General features: G+C 41.2%; 1 long non-coding RNA gene across 1 annotated transcript; it reads right to left on the minus strand.

Annotated features, from left to right (window-relative positions):
* Positions 1 to 3,511: 3,511 nt before the first annotated feature.
* LOC149316294 (uncharacterized) lies at positions 3,512 to 5,436 on the minus strand. The gene is made up of 4 exons (XR_016280700.1): positions 5,415 to 5,436; positions 3,919 to 4,149; positions 3,674 to 3,761; positions 3,512 to 3,569 (listed from the first exon to the last, which is right to left on the minus strand). It is a non-coding gene; the product is annotated as an uncharacterized LOC149316294 (long non-coding RNA).
* Between the last annotated feature and the right edge of the window lie 7,232 nt (positions 5,437 to 12,668).

The raw sequence follows: 12,668 nt of genomic DNA on the forward strand, positions 1-12,668 counted from the left end.
TGCTTTTGCTGGACACATTATCCTCCTTCTGGTTTTTCCTATAGCCAACTACCTGACTCTTGTATGAACAGATCTGATCTGGAAGGGCTGTTTCCTAAACTCTTATCTGTTTCCCCAGCTGGTATCTAGGACCTTTTAAACTGGGCCATCTGTTCAGTTTTTGGGTATCTGAAATCCCAAAATTGATAGGGAGAATATGTTATAGTAAAAGGCAACCCATAGCAGGATTGTGCCTTGCTTTGTAGAGAAGAGTCCTCTATTTTGAATGTGGGCAAATGCATATAGCACACCAATAGCAGTTTGATATCAGTTTGACTGTTGTGGCTACACCCTAAGAAATCCTGGTATTTGTTATTTGGTGACGGATTTAGAATTCCTTGCCAAAGAGTTCTAGTTTAGAATGTATGTGGAATCCCAAACATCCCCCTGGGCTGCATCTACACTGCAGAATTAATGCAGTTTGAGACTGCTTTAACTACCATGGCTCAATGGTATGGAATTTTGGGATTTGTAGTTTTGTGAGTTGTTTAGCATACTCTGTCAGAGAGTGCTGGTGCCGCAAGAAATCCCAGGATCTCATAGGATGGAGCCATGATAATTCAAGCAGTGTCAAATCTAGTTTGTTTGGTAGAACTGAAGCCTCTGCAAATTCCTTTCTTCCTGAACACTTTTTTTCCAGGAGAGAACAGGTGAGAGGGACAACAGTCTGAGAGCCCAGTGATTTCTAAAGTGACACAAAGTTCCACCTAAAGGGAGAGCAATGTTGTTCTGTCTGAACTGAACTCAAGAGCAGTACCACAACTGTATGTTTCAACACAAAAACTGAGGAAACAAAAGAGAAAGAAACAGAATTATTTACAAGGTTCTGATTTTTATTCATTTTGCATTATGGTTGTTATGTCTATTTGCCATCTTCAGTTTGGCAAGTTTTAAAAGTTATAAGCTTCATTTAATTCTTATGAATCTCTCAAACAGCCTAACAGGTGACCCCTGCCGGATGCCCAGAGGAAGGCGAAAAACCTCCAGGATCCCTGGCCAATCTGCCCTGGAGGAAAATTCCTTCCCGACCCCAAAAGTGGCGGCCAGTGCTACCCTGGGCATGTCGACAAGGGCCTTCCTTGTGCAAGAAAATGGGGAGGCTCCCTCCTTCCATCTCTCCATGTAGAAGACATGCTGGCATCCTCCAGGATCCATCTTCATCATCAAGGAAAAGCCATCCTGTCTTGACAGCGTGATGTTTCTTCTAAATTTTATTTTAAATTTAGAGAACAGTGCTGCTATCTAATTCTATTTTAGCAAGCAGGGTTTTTAAAAAATGGATCAGCTAATTCTTACTGGAGTATCATTTTGCAGCGAATAATATTCGACATCTTGCTACACCCCATTTCCAAATGGTAAGGGTTTTCTTATTTGGATCTCTGAAGACCTTGTAGCATTTCTTCTTTTGAAAATGGGCTTCAAAAATCACTATGTATATCTTTAATTAATTTTCTTTCAGAGTCTTGTTGTTCTCTGCCAAGTTCAACTTGTCAGGTTTTTACAACAGTAATGGTCATGGAGGTCTTACATAAATTCAGTCTAGAAAATGATGACATTGAAAAAGGCAAAAACTTCTCATAGCCTGGCTCCATCAACATTCAGAACGAAGATTGCGGTCAAGGAATCAGAAGAAGACTAGGACTGGGAAGGGCAGCTATGAAAGAACTAGACAAGATCATAAAATGCAAAGCTATAACACTGAACACTAAAGTAAGCATCATCCATACCATTGTATTTCCCATCACCATCTATGGATGTGAGAGATGGACACTGAAGAGAGCTGATAGAAAATCAGCTCATTTGAGATGTTGTTCTGGAGAGGAGTGTGGAGGATACCATGTATGGTCAGGAAGGCATGGATACGGGAACAAATCAAGTCTGAACTCTCCCTAGAGGCCAGGAGGGGCAAACTAAGACTGTCGTATTTTGGTCACATTATGGAAAGGCACGACTCACTAGAGAAGATAATAATGCTTGGAACGATAGAGGGTAGGAGAAAAAGAGGTGCAGCACATACCAGATGGATAGACTCAGTTAAGGAGGCTAGCTCAAAGCCTGAAAAAGTATGCAGAATGGTTGAAGATGGAGGGGCTTGGAGTTGTTTCATCTATGGGGCTACCCTGAGTCAATATCAACTTGAAGGCAGTTAACAACAACAGTAACAAAATACAATAATTTTTCAAACATCCTAACAGGTGGACGCTGCTGGATGCCCAGAGGAAGGCGAAAAACCTCCAAGATCTCTGGCCAATCTGCCCTGGAGGAAAATTCCTTCCCGACCCCAAAAGTGGCGGTCAGTGCTACCCTGGGCATGTCAGCAAGGACCACAGACCACCAACCTGCCAACTCTTGCTCAGGCCAAACATTCCTTCTTACCTTAAGGCTCACAGAATAAGCCCTTTTCTGCATCCTTAGGGTTCATTTCTGGACATCACTTACCTTGTGACAGTTTCCTTGAAGTTAAATTCTGTTGAGATGTTCTCCATCCTTCTTAAACGTTCTGCATTCACAGGTTTCATTCTTTTACATCACTTGCCTTCTGATAGTTTCTTTGAAGTCTGCTGAAATGTTTGTATGAATTAACGGGCTTTCTCGATGACCTCTCCTCATTTATTTGCAGGAAACTGATATACAGCAATGAAAACAATTTATTACACTATGTTTATAGTGCCTGAAAAGAAAAGGGTGAGATTGCAAATGGCTTCCAGAAATTTTAGGATCAAAATTTTTGCTTCACCTTGTTGTACATGGGATGCTGCAGCCACATATTCTCAGCTTTCTTGTACATTGGAGCTTCAGTCCTTCTGTTGTCATCCAAGTATACAAGATAGAGGAGAAAAAGCATCTATGCACAGCTGTCGGTTTGCATGGTTTGCTGGAGGAAAATGTATTATAAAATGTTTATAGTGCCTGAAAAGAAAAGGGTGAGGTTGGAAATGGCTTCCAGAAATATTAGAACTGAAATTTTGCTTCACCTTGCAGTGAGTGATAGGATGCTGTACTGAGATATTCCCAGCATTCTTATATACAAATTCCTTCTTATATACTTCAGTCTTTCTGTAGTCTTCCAAGGCTGCAAGATGGAGGGAAAGAAGTAATTCTTTTCAGTCATTCTTAAATGTTCTGCACCCACAGGGTTCATTTTCTGGACATCACTTACCTTGTGATAGTTTTCATTGAAGTTGACTTCTATCGAATTGCTTCACCTTGTAGTGAGTGATGGGATGCTGTGGTCAGATATTCCCAGCTTTCTTGCATTCTGGAGCTTCAGTCTTTGTGATAATTTCTTTGAAGATTACTTCTGCTGAGATGTCCTCAATGATTCTTAAATGTTCTGCAGTTTCCTTGAAGTCAACTTCTGTTGAGACGTTGTCCGTCATTCTTCAATGTTCTACATTTATACATTTCTTTCTTGTACATCATTTAGCTTCTGATACTTTTCTTTGAAGTTGACCTCTGTTGAGATGTTTCCATGAATTCATGGGCTTTCTCTATGACCTCTCCTCATTCGCCTGCAGGAGCCTGTTATACTGCAATGGAAACAATTTATTATGCAATGTTTATAGTACCCAAAACAGAGGAATGAGGTTACAAATGACTTCCAGAAATTTTAGAACTAAAACCTTTGCTTCACCTTGTAGTGAGTGATGGGATGCTGTGCTCAGACATTCCCAACTTTATTGTCTACCGTTTCCTTCTTGTATACTTCAGTCCTGTTGTCACTCAAGTGCAAGATGAAGGAAAAGAAGCATCAATGCACAGATGTCAGTTTGCACAAAAATTAGAGGATGTATTGTGGGAGAAGTGAAGTGGAGAATACTCACCTGGAGGATTGAGTCTGCCAGGACACCGTCACTTTTAGGATTAAGGAATACTCACATTTCTGGGTGCAAAGTTCCTTCCCTGGTGATGAAGCCAAACCAGCTGGAGCATCTGAAGGTGCACAGCTTCAGCCATTCGTATCTTCTGGCCATAAGAAGAGTTTCATGCAGCTTCACTTGACTGAAGCCATCTCTTAAGTTATACAGACCAGCAAGCAAACTAGACTTAGTAGTTGGTTTGGAAGACATGAGTCCAAAAGAAAGGAGTCATGGGTCACAGTGGCAGTAGCTGCAGTTGGGAAGTAGTGAGACATTTGGGGGTCAGACTCTTCATGGATGGCTCCCTCTGAAACCTCTTGGATGGTTCCCTCTGGATCTTCTCATCTTCCAACATGAATCCATCCCCTCCCACCAGTTTTCCCTTCTCCTTTCCACCATTTGGCCCACTCTCTTGAATGGATCACATAGTATTGTCCCTGCCAAAGCTGACTAAAGAGATTTGCTGAACAACAAATGTCCTCCTCCATTCCCTTGAGCAAATATAACCCTGCCACTGAAGATAGGCTGGTATCCGAGGCTGAACAGCTCTGCTGGACGTGACTCTGCAGACGCAATACGTGCAGCATAGAAAGAATTCTTTGCTGTACCTATTGCCACTCCATAGGACTTCAAAAGAGCCTGCTCTCTAGTCATTGCGCGGCCCGCTTCATTTCCTGGAGATCATCTGTATACCAGGGTTTCTTATTAGAAGCGGGCCGGAAAGGACCCTTAGGAGCGATACTGTATATAGCCCTGGAGAGGTTGTTATCCCAGATGTTGGTCAGGGCATCAACAGAATCGCCGTCAGATCCAACCATAAACCCCTCTAAGGCTTCTTGGAACCTTTTGGGTTCCATCAGCCTTTGAGGGTGGACCATCCTAATAGGTCCTCCACCCCCGGGGGGTAGTTGCCTTAAGTCAGACCTTGGGATAGGTTGCAGGGGTCACCGGGGCCAGGGTTTGGATGCAGGAGAAGGCAGGAGATGATGGGATAGGTCGCAGGGGGTCACTGGGGCCAGGGTTCGGATGCAGGAGAAGGCAGGGGATGATGGGATAGGTTGCAGGGGGTCACTGGGGCCAGGGTTCGGATGCAGAAGGCAGGGGATGATGGGATAGGTTGCAGGGTGGCAGAGAGGACGAGATGGCATGAAGGAGGAGAAGGGGGATGAGGGAGCAAGATGCAGGGGGCTAAGGGGGGCGACATCAGAGTGCTCTTCCACACCAGACCAATTTAAAGTGAAATCGAAGTGAGCTTGAAAGCGAATTTTGTGAATTCACTTTTTTCCAATTTTACCAAAATGAGGGGTCACTTTGGAATCACTGCGGAAGCGTCACGGAAGGAGCACCCATAGAAAGGAATCTTGTCTGATAACACATTCACGTTATAACGTTAATTCACATTGTGGATCTGCAGTCACCCCAGATCTGAGCTCCAAAAATCCCCACAAAGCCCCGTGTGATACATTCCCATGCTTCCCTTCCCAGAAGGAAGGCTAAAATAACAACTTGAAATACCTAGCCATTTGCTGCCTTTTTCTTGACACATGTCAGCAGTTAACTGCCTCCTCCTGGGTACCTTGAACAGCCCTAACTGCCATAGAACAATAAGCGCATCACAATGGAAGTCATGGCATTGATGGATATTTCTGTAACTGGTGGCTCTAATAGGTGCATAATTTCAGCTGTTCATATCTACCAGCCATGAGGAGGGTTTCATGAAGCTTCACTTGATATGCTGGAAAGAAAACAATTTATTATGCAATGTTTATAGTGCCTGAAACGGCATGGGTGATGTTGCAAATGGCTTCCAGAATGTTTAGAAACAAAACTTTTGCTTCACCTTGTTGTGAGTGATGGGATGCGCGCAGATATTACCAGCTTTCTTGCATTCTGCAGCTTCAGTCCTTGTGATGGTTTCTTTGAAGATCACTTCTGCTGAAATGTCCTCAGTAATTCTCAAATGTTCTGCAAAACACTTACCTTGTGATAGTTTCCTTGAAGTCAACTTCTGTTGAGAAATTGTCTATCATTCTTCAATGTTCTGCATTCAGACGTTTAATTCTTGTACGTCACTTACCTTCTGATACTTTCCTTTGAAACTGACTCCTTTGGTAATAAACTCCACTTTTGTTTTACCAATATCCTAGGATTTCCCCTCCTTTCAACCCTATACCAGCCATTCTGATTGGACTGACCTCAAAGCTTCCAGTCTCTACTCCCTGCACATCTGCTTGTCAATCATTTCCAAAATGCTTGTTGTTGTTTATTGTTGTGTGCCTTCTAGTTGTTTCTGACTTCTGGTGACCCTAAGGCGAATCTATCATGGCAGGATTTGTCCTCTCTCTGTCTCAGAGGAAAGCAAAGGCAAACCCCCTCTAAACAAAGAAAATCCATGATAGGTTCACTTTAGGGTTGGAAAGACATACAACAACCACAAATCACTGATCTCCAGAGTCCTATTCCAACACTCAAGCCCCAAAACCATGCTGATACTTTCCTCCTTATTACCTTCCTCATTTTATAACTTCACTTTATTTGCTATCATTCCACATAGTGGACAGATTGCTCTGATCACTGCTTCTCTCAGGCTATAAGGTGCAATATCACCCAGGCCCCCACGTGCCAAGAACTTGCACTAAATTTAGGTCCATTGGGTACAATTACAGCTGACCCTCCATATCCATGGATTCTTTATCCACAGAATCAACCATCTGCAGCTTGAAAATGTTCATATATATATATATATATATATATTCCAAAAAGCAAACCTGATTTTTTCCATTTTATATAAGGGACACCATTATATTATGCTCTTGTATTTAATAACCCCACCCCACCCCTCCATCCACCATCATCCAGAGAGAGAGAAGGGTAAGCCAGCTCCATCAGGCTTTCCCTGAAAGAAGAGCCCACCCCTCCATCCACCAGAAAGGCAAGCCATCCAGCCTGGAGGGAGTGAAATGGCAGGCCCAACACCATCGGGCCAGGGATGTAGCCAAGGGGGGGGGGGTTCTTGGGGTCCGGACCCCCCCTCCATTAGATAAAACGAATGGTGTGTGGTGCTGCGCTGCTGCACCCAAGCCCCATTATAATGGTAGCACTTAGTCTGGACCCCCCCCCCTTCCCAAAATCCTGGCTACATCCCTGATCGGGCTTATCCTTAAGAAACAGAGCCCTCCCTCCAGTCCATCTGCCTTGGTCCAGGCTTCAGAGGGAGAGATGAACTCCAGGACCTGATCCCCTTCCCCACCACCATTCCCTTCTCCTTTTGTGTCGTGTCTTCTTAGATCGTAAGCCTGAGGGCAGGGAACCGTCTAATTAAAAGATTGTATGTACAGTGCTGTGTAAATTTACAGTGCTATATAAATAAAGCTTAATAATAATAATAATAATAATAATAATAACTTGAATATGTGGATAAAAAAAATCTGTGCATACAGAGGGCCAACTGGGAAATAAAGTCAAAAATACCTAAAAGACCCAAGGCTGAGAACCACCAAACTAAAACATTCATGGAGCCCTTTCACATCACACAATATACAGTCAGCCCTCCATATCCACCTATTTTTTATCCACAGATTCAAGTATACATGGCTTGAAAATATTTTAAAAATATCATAGAATAATAGAAAGTTGGAAGAGACCACAGGGGCCATCCAGTCCAACCCCTGCCATGCAGGAACTCTCAATAAAAGCACCCCAACAGATAGCTATCCAGCCTCTGCTTAAAGACCTCTGAGGAAGGAGACTCCACCACACTCTGAGGAAGTGTGTTCCACTGTCAAACAGCTTTTACTGTCACAAGGTTCCTTCTAATATTGAGGTGGAATACCTTTTCCTGTTGCTTGAATCCATTGTTCCAGGTCCTATTTTCTGGAGCAGCAGGATTCCCAAAATATATAAATTCCACAAAGGAAACTCTGATTATGCCATTTTATTTAAGGGGCACCATTTTATTATGCCATTACATTCAATGGGACTTGAGCATCCATGGATTTTGGTATCCATGGGGTGTCCTGGAACCAAACCCAGAGGATACCAAGGGCCCACTGTAGTACTTTGATTCCATTTAACTGTCATGGTTATGGAATCTCAGGGCTTGTATATCCCTCCCTAAACTGCAAATCCCAAGATTCCATAGGATGTTGCCATGATAGTTAAAATGAAATCATAGTGCTATAACTGGGTAATGTGAAAATGGTCCAGAAAAGTGATTGAAGAATGGCAGGCAGACTTTGTAGAGTAACTAGAATATTGTATCATTTTAGTCTACTCTAAACAGAATACCGCTGGCTGGACCTGATAGGTTCTGTTCTGCTTTGATCAGTGCAGTCCCTTTTAAAAAGCAAAAAAATTAGAGCCCCTCCAACCAGCTTGTATAGTTACATACCGTACCTAACCATCAGGGAACAAAAATAGTATGGTAACATGTCATTTGAACCACATGAAAAGCTAATGGAAACAAATTATTTGGGGGGCTTATAAAGAATAATGAAACAAATTATTTTTAAAAAGTTATGTTCTAGCAAAACCTTAACTACCAGGGTTCATTGCCCCTGTCAGTCAATCTCCTCTACTTAAATGAAGGCACTTTAAAAGGACTGTAAAATTGATCTTGCCAGTGAATGGCATTTTTATCAAAATTATTTTTCTTGCTTCTTCTATTACCGCCTTCACAATAACAAATTTCCCACTTGAATAATTTTTCCCCCTGAGGTAAAGCATATAATTGATTTAATATAAATGACCATGTCTACAGCTTTGGTACCTGTAAAAGAGGTACATATTTTCCCTAAATTCAGACTGATAAAGGAAGGAGAATGTTGGTCTTTATGCAATGGGTGGGAGAAATGCAATGTTCCATCTTCTCTCTTAAGAAATTGGGCTACTTTGCTGTTCTTTATTTGAATGCTAAGCCTTTTGATATTCATGTTATTAAAAGTCATCTTATTCAAGTTTATTCAGAGAGACAAAGAGAAAGGCAAGTACCTGTTTTCCAGAAGATCTTATGATCCATACAATGGGAGAAGAGAGGTAGATAGCACCTGATTGAAGGCAAGTCTTGCCAAGGACCAAGGCCAGCTAAAGAGGTGGATGAGAGGGATCATTGGCAACTGAAGATGTCAGTGGATGCTACAAAAGCAATTTGTGCCATCAGGCTTACATAACAGAACTTGGTTCTGCAGATTTTGAAGCAAAATGCTCCTTTTACATTTAAGGATGGGAATTACTGAAACCACTAGTTTTGAGGGCAGGAATGGAGCAAGCAGGCATACAGCTAGAAATCAGTTGGACTGGCCTAAGGGTGATGAAAAGTAAATGAGATGGAGATATAAAAATGTACATCGCAGACAAAGTGAGTCCAACCTAATTAAATCAGTGACTTTTCCCTCCTTGCTCTCTGACAAAGTTTCAAATTTCAGTTGATTTAAAACAAGCAAATGAGTGAAACAAACAAATATTTTACATAGTTTTTTGTGGGTTTTTCAGACTATGTGGCCATGTTCTAGAAGAGTTTCTTCCTGATGTTTTGCCAGGACATGGCCACATAGCCTGAAAAACCCACAAAAAACTATGGATGCTGGCCATGAAACCCTTCGACTTCACAAATACTTTACAAACTCTGACTTTCTTGTCTCCTTCTATGAAAGTTTAAAAAACTTTCTTGACAGCTGAGTGGCATTTCCCGGGGGCACTTCAAGCAATTTTAAAACTTCTCCCCAGAGGGAAAGAAGTACGTGAATTTTATGAAGTGTGGAAGTGATTTGTGTACAGATTATGTGAAACAAGGAGGCAGCAAAGGAGATGTGCATTTGGAAAGTGATTTTCTATTCACATGTGACATATCCCTTGTCACTGGTGCCATCAAGAAAGTGACATCTCTTGTCTCCTTGTTGAGGTTACATTAGTACCGTAGGTTTTTAAAATAGATAAATAAATAAACTAGCAAGAGACTTTCAAAGATGTGACAGAATAGCTCACATTGACTGCTCAGAGCAATTTAAAATATATCAAATCCAGTGTTCAGTCCTACTTCTTTTACAAATGCCTTTCCCCTCTATTGTCTAAAACATCTTTGCCTATTTGTCAGAAAAGAAAGGGCCATTCTGTCTTAGGATAGTTATACATTTGTATGCTAGTTTACAACTGTAATTAAATTTTACTTCCTCACACATTTTTCTTTTTTTTTCCTTTTTTGGCAGGACTCCATGGTAGACATCCAGGTTCCATTCATCCCAATAACAAGGAAGGACCTCAAAAGCAGGAGGGAAAGCCATTAGGAAGCTGTATGGACTGCCATATTAAGTTTGGAGCCTGACTGGGCATTTTTGGAAGGGGTCTGATTCTTCTTCAACAGATTCAACAGAAATTATTTGGCCTCCATTAGTTCTCCATAGTGTCAAGCAGACATTATGCATTTGTTTCCATTAAACAAAGTAGAGGGGAGAGGAGTGATACCAAGGCCAGGAATTGTAATTATCTGATACTGTATATAGACTTACATAAAATACATCCTCTTATACAGTTTTTCAAAATGATTTGGGGAGAGTAAATATTTTTACACCTTATCTTATTTTTTTATTTCTCATTCAAAAAGCCAATATTTCATAATCCGTTTTTTTAAAAAATTCAGAAAAATTTGAGATCTCCCCCCCGCCGAATGTTTGTAGGGTTTCCCCCCTCTCCAGCCATCAAATCTCTATTCAAAACAAATCCATTACAGCTTAGTTCCTTCCACTTAGAAGGGAATTAAGCCTGACAAGTTTTAGACAAACATATGCTTTACACCTTTCATTAAAAAAAAATAATAACTGGAAACAATCAATAATTTCTTTCTTGGTAGAATTAGAAGAAATTTTCAGGCTTGGTAGCCTATTTCACATGATTTTATTTGCCAAATTACATGGCAATAGGTGTGGAAAAGGGGATATACAAGAGCAGTATATTAATGATAAAAAAGGATGTGTTTAATCTCCAAAGCCAATGTTATTACTGTATAAGTCTAAGTGAGGGAAGAGCCTCTGACAGAGACTGAAAGGAGCAGCATAAATAAGCCTTACCATCTCGCTCCATTGTCATCACCTGCCCTCATATAGGAAGCAGTCAGGATGCCAGCCAGTCACACAGCCAGAGGTCTTTCCTCTCTCAGCTGGGGATGGCACCAGCACAGTGGTCCAGCAGCAGTTGTTGCACAGCTCAACCTGAACTACTGAGGGAAAATGAAGGGAATGGCAGCAACTCTTCCTAAATCTTCTGAGATAGCTTGCTTGACAACAGAGCTGAGTTCCTGGACTTGAGAAGGAGAGGAGGAGGAGTAAGCAAAAATAACAGTGCATCAGGTGTAGCTGAACATGTCCCCAATCTTTCTTCTTCTTCTCTGGATTCCAAAAACAAAGCATTTCCTCTGTTTCCCCACCACCACCACCACTACTCAGCCCCCTATTCCTCCTCTGCTTTGTTTTGGTACCAAGCTAAGGAATCCCTGGAATCCTTAAAGAGGAGCTTTCCTTGCTTTCCCCTTTCCTTTTTGCCCTGGGTTTGCCATGACAAGGAGAATTGGTAGAGGGGATGGAAAACTCAGGAGATAGTAGAGGCAAGAGTGGCATTTTGTTTATCACTAATCTCTTATAAATTAATTTAATTTCTTTTTATGTTTATTTATTAGTCAAATCCAGGCCAAAACGCAACCTACTCTATGTATGGTTGCTCTAATCCAAGGCAAAATCCATGTTCCACAGTTACTGCTCACAGCAAATAATTCCAAAAGGTACTGTTATTTTGCAAAAGCTTTTTAACATCTATATGAAATGTTCCCAGAATCCATTAACAGCTGCTCCACACAGAGGCAAATTCTAAAGTGCACTGTTCAAAATGTCTAAAGGGCTAATGTTAGACTTTTACAGAATTTCAACAAACAAAACTATGTGGCTTACCAGTGGAAAAAAAGACTAATGCCCTTTGAATGCTGCTTTTCAATAGGCCAATTTGTCCACAATTTCTAATGCAGAAGACAGAGGGCTGGCTGGCAGTTTTTCAGTCAGCTTTGGTATTCAGTTATGATCAACAAGATAATGGTCATCTAATTTTGGAACAATGGATATTTTCTAAATTAATGTAATGCTAGTACTTTTTCTGATGTGATTAAGTGGAGGTCAAAATATATGTTTACCCTCAAAGAAGAACATACCATCAGCATCCTTCTATGTCATCATAAATAAAGATACAATAAATTAAATGTAAGCTTCTGTTGCTTACAAACGAATGACTGAAACATCCCTCATGTCTTAGCTCATCACACTACACATGTATCACACTATGATTCCACTTCAGTTGTTATATTTGCATCCTATGGAACCCTGGGGCTCACAGTTAGTTGAGGCATTATAGCTCCTCATTTGAGAAGCCTAAATACCCGTGGCGAAGATTTAAGAATGAATAGTTAAGCACTGATGTATCATACCTTAACAGCATTGCCAACTTCAAGTTTCTAGCAGTCGCCATTATCAAGCACTGGCAGCTAGACAAACCATCTCATTGCACATAGGAGCAGCCTGACTTCATGGGTTTTTTTAACAGTTAATAATGGATTTTTTCAACTTGGAAACTTTTCTTTCTGGTAGGAACAGAATGTCATTCTGGTAAAGTCCACTGGATTCCATTAATGGAATCCATAGTGATAAATCAGTAAGAGACCTTGAGACTTCGAAAATAAATGGTGCCCTGCATTCCTGTAATGAAAAGAGCAATTGCAAGTGCTCAGAACAGGTT

The sequence above is a fragment of the Sceloporus occidentalis genome, unplaced genomic scaffold (assembly GCF_023333645.1).
Source record: "Sceloporus occidentalis isolate IW3139 unplaced genomic scaffold, rSceOcc1.0.p SCAF_3, whole genome shotgun sequence".
Classification (NCBI taxonomy): Eukaryota; Metazoa; Chordata; class Lepidosauria; order Squamata; family Phrynosomatidae; genus Sceloporus; species Sceloporus occidentalis.